A 24,989-nucleotide genomic window follows, 5' to 3' on the forward strand; every position below is an offset into this window, starting at 1 on the left:
TTCATCTTTCACTTGAACTTATTTTCTTACATAGGGGGATTGATATCAATCTTGCTAGTCTCACTTTCTTTTATTCCCTTACACCTTATACTTAGTGATGGGATTAATTTTTTTTTACTACCAGTTCTGTGGTCGTGGCTTGGTGGGCATGGCAGGGGAAGAATACTGTAAAATTTCCAGTCAGAGGTGGTATTTGCCGGTTCTCCAAAGCAGGGGTCACCAACCTTTTGGACCTCAGGGACCACCAAACTTAAATCCCGTGGACCAGAGACCCTGGGAAAATTCCCCACCCTGTTTCCCTACCGATCAATCATTCTTTATTTGGGATCACAGGATACCGTCTCCAGCCTCTCGGGGACAGCGAGAGAGACTTTTGGCTTCATGCAAGGAAAGCAGCAGAAGTCTTTCTTTCTCTCCCCCAAACTCTGCCAGATATGAGTCTTTGCCAGCGCAGCCTCTTGGAGCAGGATGCCTTGCAGGGTCCCAAAGACTCATTTCTGGCAGAATTTGGGGGAGAGAAAGAAAGACTTTTACTGCTTACCTTGTGTGCAGCCAAAAGCAGAAGAAAAAAAGAAGAAGCAGAAAAAAGCAGCCCGGTGGTGAAACTTCCAGTTTGCAGGGCTTCGGCGGCAGGCAGGAATCCGCGATTGTGCACAGTTTCTGCCTGGGCTTGCCGCTGGAGCACCCCGAGCCAGCTGGCTTCGGGGCTAAGCCACCCCGTAGAGGTGGTGAAGATGGGGGAGATTCCAGCAGGGTCAAGGAAAGCCACATCTTTCCTCCTCAGCTGGTCAAACTCCCTTTCCCGAAGGCGGTAGGAGCGGTGGTCAGAAATGGCCGCCTCAAAGAAGCACTCAGCCGGAAAAGAAAGTGCAGGAGGAAATTAAGAAGTGAAAGTTTTGGTTGACCGGGATAAGAAGCAACAACTAAGGTATCCTGGAATTTAAATTTCAAAAAAGATACATCGCTCCCAAAGAAGATTCGGAAGCAGCGAATGAAAGTGAAAGTTTTTTTTTTCACTCTCCTTCCTTACGTTGACAGCGAACAGAGATGAATGAGAAATCGGAAAAACCCACTTTGGCATCAACAGGTAATTAAACTCGAAAATCAAATGCCAAGGGGACAATAAAGATTTCTGAATGCTAAAAAAAAGAAGAAAAAAAAACTTTTTTGTTGTTGTAAGTGGGAAGGGAGAGGAAAAGAATAAGATCAGGATCTGGAAGGAGGAGGCTGCCTGGAATTCAAAGAATCTAAAGTTAAATCTCAACAGGACTTCTAAAAGATACATTTTAACTGGAACTTTGTAACTAAATAGTAACCCCAGGAAGAGAAAGTGAAAAAAGAAGAAAGTGTTAAAAGAAACAGCTTGTGTGTGTTTGGATTGCTTGGTGACTTTGGGACTTCTGGAAATTATATTTGAAGGATTAAAACACTTGGGTGGTTGTTTAAAAAAAACAAACTTTACAATGGCATCACTTGTGGATGAACTGAAAATGGAATTTAAAAAAATATAAAGAAGAGGAACAAGAAGGGAAGTAAGAGTAAGAAATTTTGTTTAATGAGAAAAGTTAATAGACAGCTGAAACAGGACAGACAAAGAATATAAGTATAATGATCTGAATTGAAATGAAATTAATAATATAAAATTAAGAAAGTTAAAAGAGGGGAGAAGCGATATAGAAAATGTAGAATGGTAACAAGATATGGAATGGTATACAAAAATGAGCATGAACTTGAATTTGTGTCTGTACGAAGAGATGTAACCCGAGATCAAGCTGCTTTCAAAAAAGATGATGTTTTTATGTTTTGTTTGTTTATGTTTGTTTTTAAAAATCAATAAAAAAAATCAAAAAAGAAGAAGAAGAAGAAGAAGAAGCAGCCTGGTGGCCAGGCCAAATGCATGGGGCGAGTGGGGCAAGTTCCCCCTCTCCACCCTTTCCCCCCTCCCTCCTGTTGTTCACAATGCAAGCAACACAAGCCTTTTATGTTCCCATGCAGCCTGGATTTATTGCTTGGGGGGGTGTTTTGGAGGTGACATTTCTCTGCGGACCACCAAAATTTTCTGATAGACCACCAGTGGTCCCCGGCCCACTGGTTGGTGACCACTGCTCCAAACTAGTCAAAATTTCTGCTACCGTTCTCCAGAACTGGTCAGAACCTGCTGAATACCACCTCTGCTTATACTGCTTATCTCAGATATTTCCTCCTTCTCTTAGATCACTTTGGACCTGCGCCCTTCTTATTGCCCTGGAAATATAGCTGCCTTATCTCCATCAATAGCATCTTTTTTACTCTTGATGGTGATGATGATGATGATATCCATTCAGTCATGTTCGTCTCTTAGTGAGTCTATGGGCCAGACCTCTCTATATCTTCTGATCTTACACTACTTTTTTGAGTTGGTTCTGAGTTGAGTTGGCTGGTGTCAGCTTTGATGGTATCCAGCCACCTTGTTCTTTGACTGCATGGTTTCCTTTTACATCTGCAGTCTTGCCACCAGTTAAGATCAAGCATAACTTAAGGTAACATAGGGCTCCAGTCACTATGGTAAACCAGTAGTTTTTGGCTTCCTATGATTGACAAACCAGCTGATCAACTTGACTCATAATTTTAAAAGTCACTGGATTATCCTTGTCAGAAAATTAATCAGGAAAAAAAAATATTATACCAATAGCAAAGTATTTTCAGATGACCCAGAAGTTCAGAAAACCAGCTAGCAAAGTAAAAAAAACAAAGATGCTGATAAGGGCATATCAGAAAAATCGCTCGTTATTCTATTTTGCAAACAACAATGCAAAAAAGCTCAATCTTTTTCTCAGCATGATGGTTCTGTAACTGGAGAAACTTTAATGCAGATATTTTTGCATCTTATAGAAGGGTGAAATGTCCAAGAGCCACATCAGAAAAAAAAATATGCTGACAGATTTTTTTTTAGTAAATTACCCAAGCAGAGCTCATTGGTCTTTATGAATTGAATGACAGGTGGAGCTTTTCCCTGAATAAACATGAACATGAAGAAATATTTAGAGTAAGAGATTTTTGGTGCTTAAAAAATAAAACCATGTCCTATTTCATTGAACTTGTCAATGGCAAAGACAAAATATTCTTAGAATTTACAGAGCAATTCTCGTGTGTGTGTGTGTGTGTGTGTGTGTGTGTGTTAAGTTTTCACGGGTATTTGTATGTATGGTATTCAGCTTTGTTCAGGTATTTTCCCACGTTATTATAGTTGTACTTTTAAAGTTGTAGTGATGTTTTGGCAAAATCTCAAGCCTGATGATGGCAGATGAGATTCTGCCGAAACGTTGCTACAACTTTAAAAGCACAACTATAATGACATGGGAAAATACTTGAACAAAGCTGAATACCATACATACATACATACATGTCATGCCCCTGGTGGAGTCTGACTCTGAGGAAGAGGAGGAACAGCCAACAGGGAGTGGGAGTATGGCTCCAGAGGTGGTGGAGGAGGCTGGGGAAGGGCAGAGGCCGGCTGAGCAGTCAGAGGAGGATCCAGGCCCATCCCTTATCCATCCTAGGGCAGGCAGGGAGGAGAGGATCAGGGAAAAATGTGGTCTACTCGGGAGAAGAGGGCCATGATCCTCTTCATGGGTTGCAGGTGTGAGATCTGCATAAGAGTTTGGACCTGCGTGCTAACAAAGGCTGGAGACAAATTAGTGTTTTATTCCTGGATGAGGTTTATTTTAGTTGGCGTTCTTCCAATGGACTATACCTGGTTATCTTCTTGAAGTTTGTAATTAATTATCCTGGTCTGTCATGGAATGTTTTTGGTTTTTGCTTCGTTATCTGCTCTTTGAATTTGAACTGTATTTCTTTCATTTGGAATGTTATTTTGAAAATAGTTTAATCTTCAATTGTGAACAATTAAACAGTGAAGCCAAGTTGAAGGCATTAAAGGACCTTTATTTATGTTTTGGTTTTTGTTATATTTTTGATACACTCCGGGTCATCACAATATATAGGAAGAAAACTGAATAATGTGATTTTTCTGGATAGATTCACACTGATTATCAGTTTAATTGGTTCTAAGTTCTTCTAAGCTACTGAAAATGCCTTAACTGTATTAACTGATTTATTGGGTTTTTTTTTTTATTAATAGGCAGCACCATTTCCCTTATTTATTTATTTATTTAGTTTTAAGCATATAACAGAACTCAGGAATTATAATTCAGAGAATGAAAAAAAAAAACCTCACAACCTTGATACTGTTAATAAAATTGCCAACTCAGCATCTTAATTTAAAAAGTTAGAATTTCATGTTAAGTGAATTTGGGGAATCAGTTTTCAATTGATGCTAAAGTATCATGATTAGTATAATTGGACTTCCCTATAAGGATACCTGAACTGGAAATAGTCACATTTATAGGCAATAGGTAGTTTTGGAATTTTGAGACCATGATGTAGGCAATTTCACAAAATGGTTTCTTGTCAGAGGCTGGCTTATTTTTGAGAAGAGCTATGGTGGACAGAGTCAGAAAACACTGCTTCTCAGAGAACAACTGGTGAGTTTATTTTCAGGAGCTTTCTTCATCCCCTAAAATGCTTCCTATAACCTTATCTTGATTTTTTCCCCCTCCCTTGTTTATACAGGCGCACTTTTAAGCAAAGCACTGGACAATACCCAATCACCATTTTTATTTCCTATGAATGCCTATGTAGTGATTAGTTTGAAAAATATGAAAGGAAAAGACTATGGACTAATCCCTTTGGGAGTTGTCCAAATCAGGAAGGACATTCAACGAGAGGATTAGAAGACAGCCTACATTATCAGAATAATATCAATCTTGAAGACATTATATACGGGAGTCTCTGTGGTTAAACTGGGAGAAGAATAAAAGCCAATGTTATTTGAAAATTCCAGCCTGGCTATCGATTATTGAAGCATTTTCATATCCTATAATATACAAAAAGGAATAAACAGTTAGATATGGTGAAATATTGAATGAAAAGGGTGAACTTAAATCTATACAAAAACTAGAGGAACAAGGTATAAAGATGAATTGGTTTTCATATGCGCAAATACATTCTAGGTATGATAAAGATTATAAAACAGAAGGTTTCTATGATAAATTGACTGATTTAGATAAGATTTTGACAGGTACTGATGAAAAGGTGATTAAAAAATTGGATGGATATTTATTAGAAATTAAATTGGAAGAAAAACAAGTTAAAGAAACAATGATTGCTTGGGGGAAGAATTTTGGACATGGGATTGATCTAGAGAAATGGCAAAAATTGTGGTCTCAAAATTATAAAATGACAATGTCAACAGCATATAAAGAAAATTTGTATAAGATGTTTTACAGGTAGCATTTCCCCCCAACAAGAATAGCAAGAATGTTCAAGAACAAATCTGAAAAATGTTGGAAATGTCATCAGATACCTGGCTCATATTACCATATGTGGTGGACGTGTGCAGATGCCAAAAAATATTGGACTAAAATCCACACATGGTTGGAAAAAATGACAAAAAAGCATATAGACTTGAAACCAGAGATATTTTTATTGGGAATTTTACCTGAAATATACAGTAAAGAATTGTAATATTTGATTGTAAATGTATTAACAACGGCTAGGATTGTATTTGCTAAAAACTGGAAAAATGAGAAAATACCAGTACAGGAGGAAGTTATTAAAAAAATATTGGAATGTGCTGAAATGAGTAGATTGACATTTGAAATCAGAGAACAAGAAGATAGACAATTTTATAAAATTTGGGATCTATTCTATCAATGGTTAGACAATAAAAAATGGCAATGAAATATGTAGATTTTTAGAACATAATGAACATATTATTTTTATCATATCTACATCTACAAAATGATTATAGGATAGATTTGAGATGATAATATGAACTGTTATAAAACAAATTAAGTAAAATATGGATTATCTTGTAAAACATGAATGAATAATAGTATAGTCAAATGATTGATTAACAATGATATTAATGTATTTAGGAATATTTGATTGACAATACGAGAACATATACAATGTAATTTGTAAGTGAAGACTATGAAGTGGAAGCACAAAACAATTTGTGAACCAACCGACACACTGTATGTACATATATGGAAGATGGCTTGATGTTTTTATGTTGTGTTTGTCTATGTTTGTCTTAAAAACAATAAAACTCTTTTTTTAAAAAAAAGAATATTATAAATCTTCTATACCTATTCTTCCGCATTGAGTCAGGAAGGGTCCAGCATGAATCTCTTCCCAATACTACCTTCCTTTCCCAGAGATGAAGGAATGCTTTCATATTTTTTGTTTTATTAATGGCTTCTGGATGTTTTTCTCAAGGCCATCACCATGGCTCCCTATACAGCCTTCAAAAGCTGCAGGTACAGAGGTTTTCCCCTGAACCACAGTGAATGGCAGCAGGGAATATGTAGCTGATGAGGTTACATCGCAATCAGTGACATCACTGGCAGCTTTATATATTAAATATATATTAAATGATTACTTTTCTACTGCAACAGGAGGTCGCGGTCTGGTCTCTGATCATCCCTGGTCTGCTACCATTCCATTTGTCCAAATAGATTGAAACACCTGTGCACAGTAGGGTTGGCCTGAACTCTTCTGCTAGCGATGCTGTTCTCTCCCCACCTCTCTTATGAAAGAGAAATAGGCAGTTGCTTTATGCTGGAAATAGGATTGCATCTTCACTCAAATCAATATTTATTACAGTCATAGACCAGCAGGAGGCAACGAGGTATAGTTATTAGGGAGAAATGTAAAATGTAATAGATACAAAGCATTAAAAAGTTGTGTATAAAAGCCATATAATTATCTGAACTAAGAAACTGAAAGAGACATACAAGGTATACAAGATAAAAACTGAGACTCTAAAAGGGATTTAGAATAGAATAGACCTTGGAGGTCTCCTGGTCCAACCCCCTCTCAAGCATACCATCTCTATACCATTCCAGGCAGGTGGTTGTCCAGTCTTTCCTTAAAAACCTCCAGTGATGAAGCACACACAACTTCTGAAAGCAAGCTGTTCCATTGGTTAATTGTTAGGAAACTGTTTGGAAATTTCTCCTTAATTCCAGGTTGTCTCTCTTCCATCCATTGTTTCTTCTCCTGTCCTCTGGTGCTTTGGAGAATGTTGATGCCCTCTTCTTTGTGGCTTTTTTGGGTGGCTTTGTAGAAGTTTGGGAACATTAGACAGGTACAGGATAGCATCAAAAAGTCCATCTGTGTAGTATGTGAAAGGCTACATTTGTAGGTTACTAGAAAGCTCCAATATGGCAAGCGAGGTGCCCACTGAATGTAGTTCATGATGGATAAACCACCTTTTTTGAATGTTGCTGCCCACAACCTGGCAGTGCTAAAGTTTGTGGCAGAGTTAATGTCAGGAAGCAAAAGAGATATTTAAAATTGTCTCACGTGTCCTGGATATTTATCTAATTATGGTAGAATGAGATTAGTATTAATGTCTTGGTAGCACAAGGCCTGATGGTGTGCATCTTTGTTGTTTCTGTGTGCCTGGAGTCACAAAGGCATTGCTGCTTTAAATAGAGAGCATTCTTGCATTTACCCTTAAGGTCAACCAGGGGGCCTTTTTCCAATGATGAAATCTTGACAAGGAGACTGCAGTGACATGTCCATCCAGTAATTAGGAGTCAAGTTTGATTCAAAGGCACATATGCACTAGTCCATCTAGAAGCTCCACCAGTTGGGAATAATTGAATAGACCATTATTATTACTTGAGTTACAAGATCCTGGTCTAGTTGAAACTTAAGAAGGACAATTTGTACTTTTGAATCGTGGTCTTAAAATATACAGAAAAAGCTAGTTGACATTAAATTCTGATGAAAGATAATAACAAGCCTTTTCTAAGCACTTACATTTGGCAACCAACCAAATGATCATTTTTAACATTCAAAGCATTCTTTTTGGACGGCAGAATTTGTAGATTTAATAGACCCATTCTCTTCTATTCCTTTGTCTATTCCTGGCTCCTTTTTGTTTATTACTAAGAGTTTTCTGGCCATACCTTCTATAAATCCCAGTGCTGCTTTTAAATTTCAGCCGTTTTGCCCATTTCATGTTGGAATTTCTCAAAGAGGCTTGTTGGAATTACAAGAAAATTGCTTAGCAATATAGTAATTTTCCTATCCTGTATGCATCCGTTCTATCCTTTGTTGATTCCTAGATCTCATTCAATATCCGATAGGAATAATGGTTGTAATATCTTCTGTTTCATTTTCGTGTTTCATATACTACAGTTTGAGCCCAAATTGTCCATTGCTGATAGGAAATATATTCATGATAACCCCATTAGGAATTTATATACATAGAATTATTTACCCATCTTAATGCTATTCTGTTGTGACTGGGTTTTTTGTGTGTGTGTGCCTTTCATTCTTAGACTAGTATCTCACTATTAAAAATTGTTATCCCTATAGAGGTTGAGACTATATCTTTATGTCAGATGTGAACAAACAGACCCATATTTGCAGAGTTCAAGCTTACTACTATATTATGTTCTGCCTATAATATAGGAATCTCTACAGTCTGCAGCCTACTCCTGGGTACAAACAGATAAAGCTCCAAGGAAATGGGGTGAGGGGGATTGGATAGGGGTGGACCTTAGCCCTTTTGCTATTGCCCAGTAACTCCAGGCTAGTTCCTCATTTGATGCCGCCTACTTGTCAGGTTGGGTGCTCCCAATAATTTATTTTTTAAAAAACAAAACAAAACAAATTTTATTAATTTTACAATTAAAAACAAATCAACAACACATACACAGATAGAAGAGCAAAAAAGAAAAGAAAAGGAAAGAGAAAAAGAAAAAGGAATGGAAAATCACTTAAAAACATTCTCATTTTCAACAGTTTGTAAGATCTTCTCTTTTCTTGGTTTATGCCATATACGCACACCTTATCCATATGTATGTTTATATATCACACATATAAATTTGTCCTGTTCTTTTTTGCCTTATGATATAGTATCTGTCTTTGTTCTAACCATTTATACCAGCAGTTCCAATTGTTATAATATATTGAAGAATCTTTATTTTTTAAGGCTAAAGTTAGTTTGTCCATTTCTGCACAATCTGAGATTTTTTGGATGATCATCTGTTGTGTAGGTATATGAGGTAGCTTCCAACATTGAGCAAAAGCTAGTCTGGCCGCTGTTCATATATGTATTGCTATGTACTTCACTTTTTTTGATAGCTGTTTATCGAAAATCCCTAACAGGAAGGACTCTGGTTTATACTCAGTCTGTTCTTTTGTTATATCTTCCAACCAATTTCTAATTCTCTGCCAGTATTTTTGGGTTTCTTTACAAGACCACCACATATGAAAAAAGGTTCCTTCTTTTATTTTACATTTCCAGCATTTCGGACTCATATTGGGGCAGGTGCTCCCAATAATTTAAAATGCATACTTAAACCATTCTAATTTTTTTTTTAAAAAAAGAATCTATTCTCATAGGATAGAACTCTATATTGTAGCAGTTGAAGCTCCAAACCCATGTAGTCCTTGCTTGAGATGACAGCTTTTAGCTTCTTCTTTTTAAAATAGATAATTGTGTAACTAGGATGCTAATTTTATAATTTCCGCTGGCAGTTTTGGACACATATCATAAATTAGATTGTCCTCTTTAACAAAACAGTTCTTAATTATCCCATCTCAATTTGCATAAGTCTTTGCAATAGCACAGGACATGAATTTAGGGTGGGTTTTTTTGTTTTTAATTAGCTTTTGTGTTGCAGTGATTAGACTGCAGTCTGGAGGTTCAGTCCTGACAGGTTCAAGGTTGACTCAGCCTTCCATCCTTTGGAGGTTGGCAAAATGAAGACCCAGTAATACACTGATGTTGTAAACCACCCAGAAAGCGCTGTAAAGCACTATGGGGCGGTATATGTCTATTGCAATTACTATATTTTTAAACTCAGTAGACCCAATTACTTTAAAAATACAGCAGTATAATGTATTTTAAGATACCAGTTATTCTTGTAGTTTCATTTGTTGCTGAGACTTAGAAAAAAAGAATCTGAAATGTAATCTTAAAAGATTAAGATTGTCTTTAGTAATTAAAGCAACCAGTAATTGATCCCTGGGAGGTGAGAAAGACCAAATTGTTTAAACATTATTTTGGATTTCTAGGGATTAAAGCCACGTGGCAATATCAGATTTGTAAGAAGGAGAGGGAGATTTAGATAAGCACTCCTTTCTATTGCAACATTATTTTTGTTAATGTTCCAAACCCAGACAGCACATACACATACATATACATATACATATATACATATAGGAAACCTTATTATATTTTACACATGGATACCCATTCACCAGTTGCATCTCTTTGAAGCAAATCATGAAAGCTTGTGAATTTAAAAGTTTCAATCAAATTTCTCCTGATTTTAGGATGCATAAAAGGATGTGATAACGATGAAAATATTCATTGTGCAAAAGCAGTAGTAAGAGGGGTGGTTCCTATTTCCAGAGCTTTTTATTTGGATGCACTCTGTTGCCATGCAGCTCTGAGATCAATCAACCTGGTTTCAACAGACTAAGGCAGGGAAGGTCTGCTCGCTTCCTTTGGAAATGGAAAGCAGTCGTTCCCCTTTGACCTCAGTCCATGCTTTCAGCTTTCCAGGATTCTCATTACTGACACATTATCCTCTAGTATAGCGGGTTTTTTTTTCAAATTTGGCAACTTTAAGATGCTCGTTGGGGAATTCTGAGTGTTGAAGGCCAGACATCTTAAAGTTTCCCAAGTTTGAAAAACACAAATGTCACCAAGCCGTTGCTGAAACAATCAAAAGCCTTGTGCTGGTTAGACAGTATCTAGTTAGTTTGGGAATGAGAGCTGTCCCCTTAAGGGAATGCCTCATGGGAAATGTAGTTAATGCCTCATGGGAGATGTAGTTCATGTCATGTGGTCACATCTGTAATCCTGATTGGTCATTGATTTGACCTCTGGTTGGGTTGGGGGGGAGTTTTGTTAATTCCTACCTGGACCCCAGCATCGTGCTGGAGTCTTCCCTTGCTGTATCATTATGGGATGAAGATAACTATCTTTTCACACTATGAAGACGACAATGCAAAGATTGGACATTAGATGAATCTCAACATAACTGTGAGTTACACGTTGTGCATGCCTGATATAATCCAATAAAGAAACTTTGTATGGAAGTCTTCGTAGTGTTTAACTCCTTATCTCAGGTATTTTGGGAAGATAAATATTGCCTGAGACAAGACAAGACTGTTTTTTTTTTGTTATTGATGCAAAAACATAGATAACTAAAAGGCAATACAATTCAGGTTGTCCTCGACTTACCACCATTAGAACTTAAAAAAGGGACTTATGACCAATCCTTGCATATGAATATAGCAGCATCCCACAGTTGAATGATCAAAATTTGAGTTCTTGACAACAATGGTTGAAGCATTCTGGGGTCATGTGATGATCATTAGCGATCTTTCCAACCAACTTCTGACAATCAAAATCAAAGGGGGAAGTCATATTTGCTTAATGACTAAGTGTTTCACTTAATAACTGATTTGATTAACAACCCTAAGCAAAAAGGTTACAAAATTGGGTGTAACTCACTTTATAATTGCCTTACAAGACAATGGATATTCTGGTCACACTTGTGGTCATAACTCAAGAATTACCTGTATAAATATTAATAATCCTCCCTAAAATTTATTTTAGCTGATATGAGCATCCTGATTGGCAAAGAAATATCATATCTATTATATCAGCCTTCCCCAACATGCTTAGAAATCATAAGAAGATACTATTAATAAAATTTCTGGGGCTAAGAAAACTTACTTCTTTTTTAAAAAAAATTTTTTATTGATTTTTAAAAACAAACATAAACAAACAAAACATAAAAACATAAAACATCTTTTTTGAAAGCAGCTTGATTGCGGGTTACATCTCTTCGTACAGACACAAATTCAAATTCATGCTCATTTTATATACCATTCCATATCTTATTACCATTCTACATTTTCTATATAGCTTCTCCCCTCTTTTAACTTTCTTAATTTTATTTTATTTATTTCATCTCAGTTCAGATAATTATACTTATATCCTTTGTCTGTCCTATTTCCAGCTGTCTATTATCTTTTCTCATTAAACAAAATTTCTCCTGTAATCACTGATTGGAGTATGACGCCTTTATATCTTTCCCCTAAATTTATAACACTTAGTATAATACATAACTTCCATTCGGATTCTGCTTAGTACATTCTAAAGTTACACACTATATTTTAAAAAGAGAAAAAAATATAAATATATAATATAATTAAAACAACAATCCATACCAATTCAAATCTATCATTAATATTAATATTCATTTAAGTCTTAAACATTTTACACATTATTTTTCAAACAAGTATCATACTTCTATGGGAACACTTATAAATTTTCCATAGTTATTTCCCCCTCCCCCACTTCACTTGTATTTTAAAACATTGTGTCATTAAAATGTTCCCATTCTTTCCTAATTCAGGAGGAGGAGGAGACTGCCTGGAATTTAAAAGAATCTGATTAAATCCTAACAAGACTTACTTACATTTTAACTGGAACTTTGTAACTTTGTAACTAAACAGTAACCCCAGGAAGAGAAAGTGAAAAAAGAAGAAAGTGTTAAAAGAAACAGCTTGTGTGTATTTGGATTGCTTGGTGACTTTGGGACTTTTGGAATTATATTTGAATGACTAAAAACACTTGGGTGGTTGTTTGAAAAAATTTTTTGTTTACAATGGCATCACTTGTGGATGAACTGAAAATGGAATTTAAACAATACAAAGAAGAGGAACAAGAAGGGAAGGGCTCTCTTGGCTCTGTTTTTCAATTCTTAGAAATGGTGATCTGTACCTATGAGAAACTACAAGAAAAGACTGCGCAACAAGAAGATTTGGGACAAAGAAGAAGCCATCATTAATGAACAAGTACTTGGGGAAGAAAGGGGAAAGGAGGGAAAGAAAATGGAGACTTTAAGACCTAAAATAACAAGCAAAAAAGGGAAAAATAAGGTGAAAAGTGGATATAATGTTAGAAAGCAACAGAAAAGGGGAACACAGAAGAGGGAAATGGAGGTGGAGAGACAAGGGGGTAAAAAGGGCAGAGAGAAGAAGCAAGGGAGGAAGGAAGGGAAGAGAAGCTACAAAGGTGTGGAGCAAGATGTAAAGAAACAGGACTTATTTAGAGATAATGGGTAAAAACTTAACTGAAAAAGTAATTCTGCAAAGGTACATAAGATTGTATTGTTATATTTGTATTAGAAATAATGTTAGAAAATTGGAAACAACATATGGTTAAAAAGTGGGATAAAATACTCCGTGTAATTCAGTGAAACTTTTGTGAACAAAATAAATGAAATGAAATAAATGAAAAAACCTACTTCTGATTGATTCAAAACTAGGCAAAATTAATTAAGGCTGTAATTTTTGACTAGCATCAGTTTTGCTTGGTCCTAGCATTAAATATATAAGATCACGGCCTTAATTTGGTTGGACTGGATGTTAAACCCCAAAAAAAAAAAAAACCAAAAAAAAAAAAAAAAACCCCCAAAAAAAAAAAAAAACACCCCAAACAAACAAACCCCCCCCCAAAAAAAAAAAAAAAACCCACAAAACCCCCCCCCCCCCCCAACACCACCAACCACCCCCCCCCCCCCCCCCCCCCCCCCCCCCAAACCCCCCCCCCCCCCCCCCCAACCCAAAAAACCCCACACCAAAAAAACAAAAAAAACCAACCCCCCCCCAACCCCCCCCCCAAAACCCACCCCCCAAAAAACAACCCCCCCCCCCCCCCCCCCCCCCCCCCCCCAACCCCCCCCCCCCCCCCCCCCCCCCCCCCCCCCCCCCCAACCCCCCCCCCCACCCCCCCCCCCCCCCCCCCAAAAAACCCCACCCCACACCCCCCCCCCCCCCCCCCCCCCCCCCCCCCCAAATATAATCTAATCCTCATTTCTATATGTGACTTCCTAATGTGCATATCATTGGAATTAAATGACAGTGTTATCTGGGTTTATATGAGGCAGTTTTGATTGGTTTCAATAAGGCACTCAAGCCACCTTTGTAGGCTCCTCCAGCAACTGCAATGAAGAAACGTCTGATACATAAAATCATAGAGTTGCATATGTTTATTGAAGCCATGAAGTCCAATTCCCTCTTTAGTGAAACAGTCTGAATTAAACCACCCTAAACTTGAATATTCAGTGAAAGGAACTACCACTTTGATTAACTGGTTCTACCACTAAACTGCACATATCTTCTTTTAGGTCTCTTTCCTGGATGCTTTTTATCAAATGGGATCCATCCTATGACTGCCTTGGTCCATCTGCCATCAATTCTTGCTATGTGACAGTCCATTTTCATTTCAATTCTTTTTCTCTCTTGATGATGTTTTATGAGTTGACAATCGTATCATTTGTTCTCTAATCCACGTGTAGGTCTTTTTATCTCGTTTTATAGTCCCGAGCATTTAACTTTCCATGGCTCTTCATGCCACACATAGCTTTTGTATTAATTGTGAGGTTAGTGTCCATGTTCTGCTGGCATACATGACAGCAGGTAGCACACGCTGATCGAAAACATTTCTCTTCATGGATCGCAGGAGGTTGTTCTTGAAAATGATACTTAGCTTGCCAAATGCCTCCCAACCACATTTAACATGCCATTCAGTTTCCTTTATTATATCACCAGCCATTGGCCAACGTCCATGTAATGCTCTGTTATGTCTAGTTCTTCTCCAGATATAATATTTTTCTTTCTTTAGTGAATTTATTAAACATAACCTGGCTCTTTTTCAGATTTATTTTTTAAATCCAAATGGTTTCTCTCTCTCTCTCTCTCTCTCTCTCTCTCTCTCTCTCTCTCTCTCTCACACACACACACACACACACACACACTTACTGTATGTATATGTGTGTGTGTGTGTGTGTGTGTTTGTGGGTGGGTGGGTGGGTGTGTATGCTTTGTATATTGTCCCCTTTCTTGAAACAAATATAAAAATTTGGCTACCTTAACATCTTTTCTAGTACTTCAATTCAAAAAAGAAATTCTTCCCTTATCCCATCAAATAAAGCAGAAGAAATATCTCCCCATTTATAAATCAATCTTTAAAGCTTTGTCATACAATCTTGGTCAAAAAGAAACTCCATTAACAGTGACCAAAATTCATAAGTTTATTTTAGCTCTCGTCTAACAGATTCATTTTATAAACCTTTCATTTTCAAAAAGCTTCCCACAAAAATCCTCTCAAATAGTATCCCACAAATAGATTTTTTACCGTTTTCTCTCCGTCTTTCTCTATAAAGTATTTGAGTAATCCCTCTTTGCCTCTTCTCTGTAGGTGATTTCTTAGTTCCCCCTATCCCAAATCTGAAGTAAGAAGGTTTTCCAATTCACTCTCCTGATTTTTAATGCATATGTCCCCTTTACTTATTAAAAAATAAATTGATTTCATTTGTAAATGCATTTTAGCATTGTTTTCCATATCACTCTTATATTCTGACATTTTAAAATCAATTTCCAGATTCCACATATTTTTTCCATATCATTTTTATAATCAAATAGTTTTTTTAAACTCCAAATCCACATTCACATCCATCTCAGCCCCTGTTTTATCGAATAAAATCTGTTGTATCATCTATATCCTCTGCTATAATATCAAATAGCTTCTTTGTTCCCAAACAGTCTTAATTTCTTCTGGAGTCAAAACAGTGTTGCTCCATTTTAGTAATGGGTTTGTTGTTCCTTAAGATTAATCTTCTGTTCTTTCTGGTTCCCTGTAGCCAGACTTCCAGTCCCCTCTTATCATCTATTTATGAACAAAACTGTCCCATGGGAGGATTTCTTACAATTAATTTGAAAGATTTTCAATACTATTTTATAAATTTTTAAACACCCCATGGAAAATATTATTTCAAGTCCATCTAGCCCATTAACCTTACAAAATTACAAAATCAACATTCTATTCCTTCTTTTGCTGTTTTTCCCAAAATTAAAGCTTCTGTTATTAAACTGATTTAGAGATGCTTTCATCCATGGTTGAAGGAAAATCTCCAGTGTAATAGAATAGAAGCTCATCTTTCAGAAGATTCTTAACACCAAATAAATCAATAATAAGCACCTTCCTAAAGTAAGTAAGAGAGGGAGTACTGTAGTACGCAGTGTCTTCTTGAAAGGTGCCAAGTGTAGCTAAACAACATAAATATTTCCCTTCCCTCCTTTGATGGGATGTATTGAATAGGTGGAGCCCCAGAAGAGAGGGGAGGCATTCCAGAGGAATAGATTACAGATTACAGATTAACAGAATTGGAAAGGATTTTGTAGATCATCTAGTCAACCCTCTGCCCAAGCAAGAGACCTTACACCATTTCTGACAAATGGCAGTCCAATCTCTTCTTGAAAAGCTCAAGTGATGAAGCTATCACAACTTCCGAAGGCAGGCTGTTCCATTGGTCAATTGTTCTCACTGTCAGAAAATTTCTCCTTATTTCCAGGTTAAATCTCTCCTTGTTCAGTTTCCATCCATTATTCCTTGTTTGGCCTTCGGGTGCTTTAGAAAATAGCTTGACCCCTCCTCTCTGTGGCAGCCCCTCAAATATTGGAAGACTGCTATCCTGTCTCCCTTGGTCCTTCTCTTCACTAGACTAGTCATGCCCAGTTCCTGTAACCATTCTTCATATGTTTTAGTCTCCAGTTCCCTAATCATTCTGGCTGAATAAGAGGCAACTTAGCCCTGATATCATGTATGAGCGAAAGAAGATGAAGACAGCCCATCCCTAAAAGTTTACAGAATATACTGTAGATACAGATAATAGAATTCTCAGTCTGGCAAGATTTTGTTTATAGGTGAGAAACAATAAAGAATTCAACTTGGAAGAAATGCCATGTGACACCCTTGGTTTGGGGCCTGATACCCCATACTTCTCAGACCTACTGTGGAACACTGTCTTGCAATCTCTTTACAGAAAGAATCCTTGTCTTCTCCTTACTCTAGAAAAAAGTTCTGAAGAGTCAATCCACTCACTAGCTTATATTTCAGCCACCCAATTGGCTCTCCAAAAAGCAAAGTCATGCTACATCCACCATTCTGCACCGGAACCCCAATCAATGAAGGGAGGTGATGATCTTGTCTGTGCAAACTGTAATGCAAAAACTGTCTATAATACAGTTTTTACATCACAGTATCTTTCTTCACAATACCTTATTCCTTGTCTCCTGTCTATCTTCATTGTACTACTCTGAATCTCTTCCAGAGCTTTTTGTAATACGTTATTAGTGTGACTATCTTTAATTTGTTATTACTAGATATCACTGGTATGATGAATCATGATCTCTGAAGGCAGCTAAGATTAAGGATTTTCATATTTTATTAAAATATACCATGTTATCTGCTACAATGTCCTGCCAGTCAATGACTACTTCAACTTCAACCACAACAATAGAAGAGCACACAACAGATACAAAGTCAATGTAAACCGCTTTAAACTCGATTGCAGAAAGTACGACTTCAGCAACAGAGTGGTCAACGCCTGGAATGCACTACCTGACTCTGTTGTTACATCCTCTAACCCCCACTCCTTTAACCTCAAACTAACCACTATTGACCTCACCCCATTCCTAAGAGATCTGTAAGGGGCGTGCATAAGTGCACCCTTGTGTCTACCGTCCCTGTCCTATTGTCCCCATTTATTCGTACCTATTTCCTGTATTCTTACTCATGATTATACTTATATCTATTATCTTGTAAGCAATTGACAAATAAATAAATAAATAAAATTAAAATAAAATAAATAAACTTTCAGTCTATGGAAAACTTTGGATATAGAGAGTTTGGACTGTTACAAAAAAATGGTATTGATGGAAGGGTTTTTCTGTCTCAGACTCTCAGTGTTGGCTTAAAGAGATTCATCCACCCTGGACTTTTGAATCAGTTTTGTATCAAAGAAGAGAAAACACAAATCAATTTGGTCCTGTATGATTTAGTTTCATTATTTAAAAATTGAATCATAACATTGAAAAAAATGAAAAACATATTTTATATGCATACATATATAAATATTAAGTATTATATATAAATATATGCAGTTTTGCAATTTTGTTCAGCTTTGTTTATTTCATTCTGTTCTTTTTAGTTTTAGTTGTCTTTTTTTCTGTTTCCCCAACTTTTCTTTTTTCCTTTTATCTTGTTTTCTAGTTAGTTAACTATAAAGTTTTTTTTTACTATATAGCTTCTTTTGTACAATAGGATAGATTTCTTTTGTAAACTGTACAGTTACTAATATTATGGTTTAATAAAGCAATATACTTGCCTTGCTATTTAGGTATAATAAATAGTAAGATGAATTGTAGCATTTTTGAAGGTTGATAAGGTATGCATAGTAAGAAAGAAAAGAAAAAGCTGGATTCAGAAAGTCAGAGTCCGACAATAATAAAATAGTATGATTATTTACTATGCTTTGGCAATTATGTTTCTGTTGATTCAGCCTAAATAATATTTACCTTTTTTGCACCAATATAATTTTGGTTCATATCCAACTTTTTTTTCATAAGTACCATTATTCTGCATTTTAATTTTTGTTTCTTAAATGAATAATTACACACTTGTCTCTGTTGAATTCATTTCTGTTTCTTTTGGCTCATATCTCCAATCTATCAAGGTTATTTTTGTCTTCTATCCTCTAAGATAATTGTTAAGCTACACAAATTGTATGATTGCATATACAAGTCTGATGACCATTTCAGTTTTTCATTCAAGTCATTAAAATATTGGAAAATAGAGCTGACCCTCTCCAGTCTGACTGGAAACCACTGCTAAGCAGTCATTGAGGACTATTTTCAAATGAATTATGTACGGGCTTAATTGTCATGTTGCTGATTCCGTGCTTAATTAATGTGCTAACAAGCAAGCCACCGTATACTTGTCAAATGCTCCATCACAGTCAAGATATATTATGTCTGTTCCCCAGCTATTTTAGGAAGGCACCTAGTCAAGACATAAGATAAAGTCAATCTGGTAACATTATTCTACGCATGCTAACTTTTGTTAATTAACACAATACATTCAAAATAATTACAAGTGGGTGTTCTTACAGTTTGCTAGTTTTTCCATTTTGCTACTTTTTGAAGGTAGAAACATCATGAGCAATAGTGGCACAGTGGTTAGAATGCAGTATTGGAAGTTAATTCTGCAGTCTTGGCAGTTCGATTCTTAGCTGCTCAAAGTTGACTCAGCCTTCCATCCTTCAGAGGTTGGTAAAATTAAGACCCAGATTGTTGGGGGCAATATGCTGACTCTGTAAACTGCTTAGAGAGGGCTGTAAAAGCACTGTGAAGTCTAAGTACTATTGCTATCATGACCTCAACATTTATCTTTTTGAGCAGTTTCAGATGCCATACAGCAGAGATCTCAAACTCAATTTACCTGGGGGCCGCTGGAGGCAGAGTCTGGGTGAGGCTGGGCTGCATAAGGGATTCCACAAAAAACATTGTTAAAAAAATATCCTCAAATGTCATCAACAGTTAATGATTTCTCCAATACATGAACTGCCCTGAACACATGAATGGAACATTGAATGAAGATCATGAACAGTTCCTCAGAACATGGCTTCTCCAGCTTACTCCTTGCTGCCAGAGACTTGACAACGCTTCCTCTCACATATCTGAGCCACATTTGGCTTGAGAGAGGAGGCACTTGAGACCCTCAGTTATGGCTTGAAGATGATCATCAGTAAGTCTGGACCTGTACTTGGACTTGTTAAAGTTCAGGGTGGAGAAGAAGCCACGACGAGGCAGGCGGGACTTCCTTCAGAGGTCCATTCCCCCTGCGGGCCGCACTAATATTATACTTTCATATCACGGTGGGGGCCACAGGATATCATCCTGTGGGCCGCAATTGGCCCGCGGGCTGCGAGTTTGAGACCCCTGCCATACAGAAAGGCTCACCCAGACTTTCAAATGATGTTTTCTGGTCTTAGAAATTTAAATGTATTCATATAAAGAAAGAATCCTTAAACTATGTTTCTCGGTGTCTTAAACCTCATCGTTGTTCTTTAAACCATCTGCTCGCATTTTCCTGGTACAACAGATACTTTTGGTTTAAGACTGAACCGGGGTGGGATTCCACTGGTATAAACAATCGGTTTGGTGATTTGTGCATGCACAGGCTTTGCTCATGCACGCACACTTCATGCATACGCACTCCATATTTAAAAAAGCTCTAATACTTAACTTCACAGTCCCTGTGAATAAAACAGCTGAGGCACGGAAAACTGCTCTGCTGCACTAATCAGCTGTGCTGTAAACAAAGGAGATAAAGCACAGGAAAGAGCAGAGGCGGGCGGTTGAGCTCACATGCTCGTCGCAGCGAACCGATTCTCTGCCAGCTGATCTTTGGAGCAAGGGGTTCTCCTGAATTGGTCCTAACCAGTAAAATCCCACCCCTGATTGAACCAAACAGTATTTGAGTAGCTCTGTCTTTTCTTGGTTACCTGGGTTTTACTATCTTCATTAAGCAGCTGATATGCTAATTCTTTCTTTTTATATTAAACTTAACTAAAGAATATGATTTTGCAACATCCTTCAGTAAATTTAGCTCATCCTGAGTTTTCATGGATGGAATTGACACAATCTCTACAGCTAAGGGCTATGACCCTCCTGTCTATGATCCTTCTTACGTTCCTATGGTTTATCTCCTAAGGCTGACACATATTGGATTTCTTCTACCATCTTCCATTTTTTCCTTCATTGAAATTATTCACAGTTTTGTTTTTAGTATCTTCTCTTTTTTAAAGGAATTTACACTCATCTTAAGTGCAACAGAACCCTACTTATAATTGTTCTGATTTTATTAAATTTTCGGATTTACTTTTCTTAAAATTCTTACATAGTCACTTCCTCCAATTTCCTACTGTTTTCAGTTTCTCAACTAAGATTTCCCCACTGATTAATATCAAGTGACGTGTATATCATCCTCTTGCATTTCCCTAGTTTTGAAAGAGACAGCTGACAGAAAGGTAAGGAAGACATTTATTGGAAGGACCATGCTTAACAGAGTTTGTCTCGCAACATATGTTAAGGTAATTAAAATTGGCCATTATTACCATTGCATGCTTCTTGAAAGATCTGCAATTTATTTTTTGAAAGTATCATCCACATGGCTGCTAATAGACACCGACAACAAGGTAGCCTTTATTTGTTTCATTACAGATTTTAACCTAGATGTTTTTTATATCATTACCAAATTCATTAGTATTTCTGAGTAGGAAAGTTTATTTTTAGCATACATTAAGTCCTCCTTATCACTTCTATTCCTTTTGACTGAGTTATTTTCTTTAATTATTATATTCTAGAAATATCATTCCATCATTATACCTAATGTAGTATATGTCTTTATGTATAAAGAGCTAAAGTTTATCTTGCTTATTTGCTATACTCTGGGTATTAATATGTGGACAATGAAGGCCATGAACTTGATGGGTCAAGTTTCTTTTGTCAATGGTTTAAGACTAAGCAACACTTCAGTTTTCTATACCATATAAGTCTTTAAACCTGCGGTCCCAAGTTCAAAGTGTATTTCTATTCACCAGAAAGATCATAATCATGCAGGCAATTGTCTTCCTTACAACCATCTATGGAAGTGAATATTGGATTTTGGAGTAATAATATAGAAAGTGATACTTTTGAACTTTGGTGATGGAGGAAACTGCTGAAAATACAATGGATAGTCAAGAAAACAATACATTGTCATTGACCAAATCAATCCAAAGTTCTTATTCAAGGCACAAATGAACATGTTCAAATTATCATACTTTGCACACATGATGTGAAGACCAAAATCTCTAGGGAAGTCTGTAATATTGGAAGAATGGGAGTTTGAGGCAGAAGGACACTGTTTTGAGTAGAAGGTTAATGCACTTGTATCCTTTTGTACTAAGGATACACCTTTGGGGATAGAGGATATTTGGTTTTAGGTGTGTTTGTGATGGATATTTAGATTAAAGTGGGACCTGTCCATCTCATTTAGAGGTTGAAGCTGTCATAAACTATCCAGAAAGGTGCTAGATAGAATATAGTAATTATGATTTATATTTGCACCAATAATTGGACAGTCTTGGAAATCGAATTTAGGCCACCAGTAGCACACTGAAATCCAAGGAGCAGTTATCCTGAAAGGAAATTAAGCTGTCAGGTTCAGAGAATCTAAGTGTCCTATGAAAGCTTTGGGATCATGATGGCGAACATATGGCACGTGTGCCACAGGTGGCACGCAGCCCCCTCTCTGTAGGCATGCAAGCCATTGCCCTAGTTCAGTTCTACCGCACGTGCATGCACGCCTCCCGCTCGCCAGCTGGTTGTTGGGTCTCTGCTGCGCATGCGGGGGGGACAAGGCGCATGCGGGGGACTGCCCGTATATGCAGGGTGTGTGTGTGGGAGTGTGTGTGCATGTGGGAGGCGTGAGGCATGCAGGGTATATGTGTGGGGGACATGGGGCACACATGCAGGGGCAGTGTGCACATTGCATTTTGGGGGTTCACGTGCACGCACTTTGGGCGCTCAGTCTGGAAAAGGTTAGCCATAACTGCCTTAGGGCAATACCTGAAGCAAATAGAAAAGAAAGCAGTCACAGATTTTGTTAAGTTGTGGGAAAGACGACTCGAGACCAGTTAATCTTGGTTGCTTTTAATTTTCTTCTCGGTAACTGAACGACAACGGAGCCGCGGCAGCCTCTTTTATAGCGGCTGCTCGCGGCTCTCGGCCAATGACGGCTATTCAATTTTCCCGCCGTCGGCCGAACCAATCAGAACGGAACATTCAAACATTCAAATATATAACAGACTTGTAAGCTGTCACCTGCTTGTTCTGAGTCTTCCAATAGAAGCAAAAGCAGTCGTAATGTGGTCTTGCCTGAGCTTCTTGCCTGAAAGTTCTGAAGCCAGGAATGGCAGGTCATCCACTGCACTGAATTGTCCTTATCTTTCAAATGTCCTCTGAGGGAGTTGGGCGGTTTAGAAATAGGATAGATAGATGATAAGTATAGGTAGGTAGGTAGGTAGGTAGGAAGATAGATAGACAGACAGACAATTAGGGTCTTCCCTCCAGCTTCAGAATTAGAAGTCTATAATCCTAAGCATAATGTTTGTGGAGATTCTCATAGTTGTCCCAGGGGTGCTTTTCCAAAAGGCAGCTGGATTCTTTATTTCCCTGGGGAAGAAGAACAAAACAAGGAGAGTGCTAATGACCAGATGACTGCAAAGAAATACAATCCTTCCCTTCCCCACCACCATCTGGTCAGAACCTATCCTTCCAGCCCCCGCTCTCCAGCTATCACAATCTATGAAGCTTCTTGGATGAAAAGTGAAATGTTTTTGTTCTTCTTCCTTAGGGAAAAAGCAGCCCAGTTGCTTTCTGAAAAAGCACTTTTGAGACATGGCTGGCATAGCTCCCTTGAATCCCAGAGCATAGTTGACAATCAGAAGACCTGTGAGCCCAAAAGGTGTTATTGCTAAGATTGGCAATTTAATGCTGCCCTTTGAAATCCAGTGGTGAAGTATTGCTCTCTTCCCAATACTTGTAGGCAAAGCAAATGAAATCTCTGAGCCCAACTTTTATATCTGCAATGTAAATAATTGGGCAATCATCCCAATCTCTTAGCAACTGTCTTTATAACGGAATTGGTTTCTCTTGATTCAATATAAGCTGAGTATGGTACAGATATTCGACCTGTCTTACTGAGTAAAGAAATATCTCAAGATCCAATATTTATAAAGTGGACTTTGAGCGAGTACATTATATGGAGTTATGTTATCCCTGCCAATTTTCTGTTCTCTATTAAAGAGCTTTAAGGTGCTTTTCTGTCACAGATATTGGCTCAGTAAAATGCTACCGCAGTGTTTATTTGTGCTTTTAGCATTTTAAAAATGTTTATTTAATACTATCATAAGTCGAATTGGTTTTTATTTTTAAATAAAGTACATTATTATTGCTTTGAAGTTAGTGATGAAAAGTATGGCCTTGAATTTCAATCCAGTGTGAAACTCCTCTCTATATAGGTCTTGTGGAAATGAATGAGAAACAGAATCAACGAAGTCAAGTAGGTCGAATGTAAATTATGTCAATGCAATCAACACATGGAGATCCCTTAAAACAGTTTTCTTTCCCTCAGGAGCACAAGTTCATTGCCACCAACTGCTAGCTGGGATGATGATCACAAGAGAGAAAGCTCCACCTGATTCAAAGATCTATATCATTATAGTTCATCTTAGTAAGATTTGTATCCTGAAAGAAGCTAAGTTAGTGGTTCTCAATCTAGGGACCACTAGTGGGGTTGTGATGTCATCACAGGGAGTCTGTGAAGGCTTGAAGAAAAAAATATTATTGAAACCTTAAGTCTTGGGGGTCCGTGGCCATGGGCTATGGCCACAAAAAGGTATTTAAAGGGGGTCCATCATCAAGAAAAGATTGAAAACCACTGAGGCTTAGTGACACTGGACGTGCTGAGCAATTGCCAGCACTCCAATAGTTTGAGTCCAGCTCCGCAGGATGGGGTGAGCGCCTGTCTCTCTGTCAGCCCCGGAAGAGCCAACTTCCTCTGAGAATGAGGCAGGCTAGCCAGCAGTTTGTTCTCTTATGGTGCACCAGTGCAATTAATGGACTAGCAACTGTCAGCTGCCAGGACTTCTATTGTATATATAACAATAGCTCCCCTGGCCTTGTATGCCATACGTTCAATAAATAATAAAGGGCTGTTAAGCCTGGATTCCCCAACGGGTGTTAAGGAAAACAAACTAAACAGAATGTGCAGCGAAGTCAGATAGGAAGACAGGTAAATGTGTGAGATAAGTTTTCTAGTTAACACGCAGTAAAAATACAGATACGCTTGTGCTATCAAAATTATAATTTATTCCATTTAAGAATTATAGCATAGTCATTATAAACAGTCCATTAGTCATATACCAAATTCAGTCAAGTCTTGTCAGGGATAC

The sequence above is a fragment of the Notechis scutatus genome, chromosome 6, assembly GCF_049901735.1.
Source record: "Notechis scutatus isolate UNSWTSFEM ecotype Mainland chromosome 6, rNotScu1.2, whole genome shotgun sequence".
In the NCBI taxonomy this organism is placed as follows: Eukaryota; Metazoa; Chordata; class Lepidosauria; order Squamata; family Elapidae; genus Notechis; species Notechis scutatus.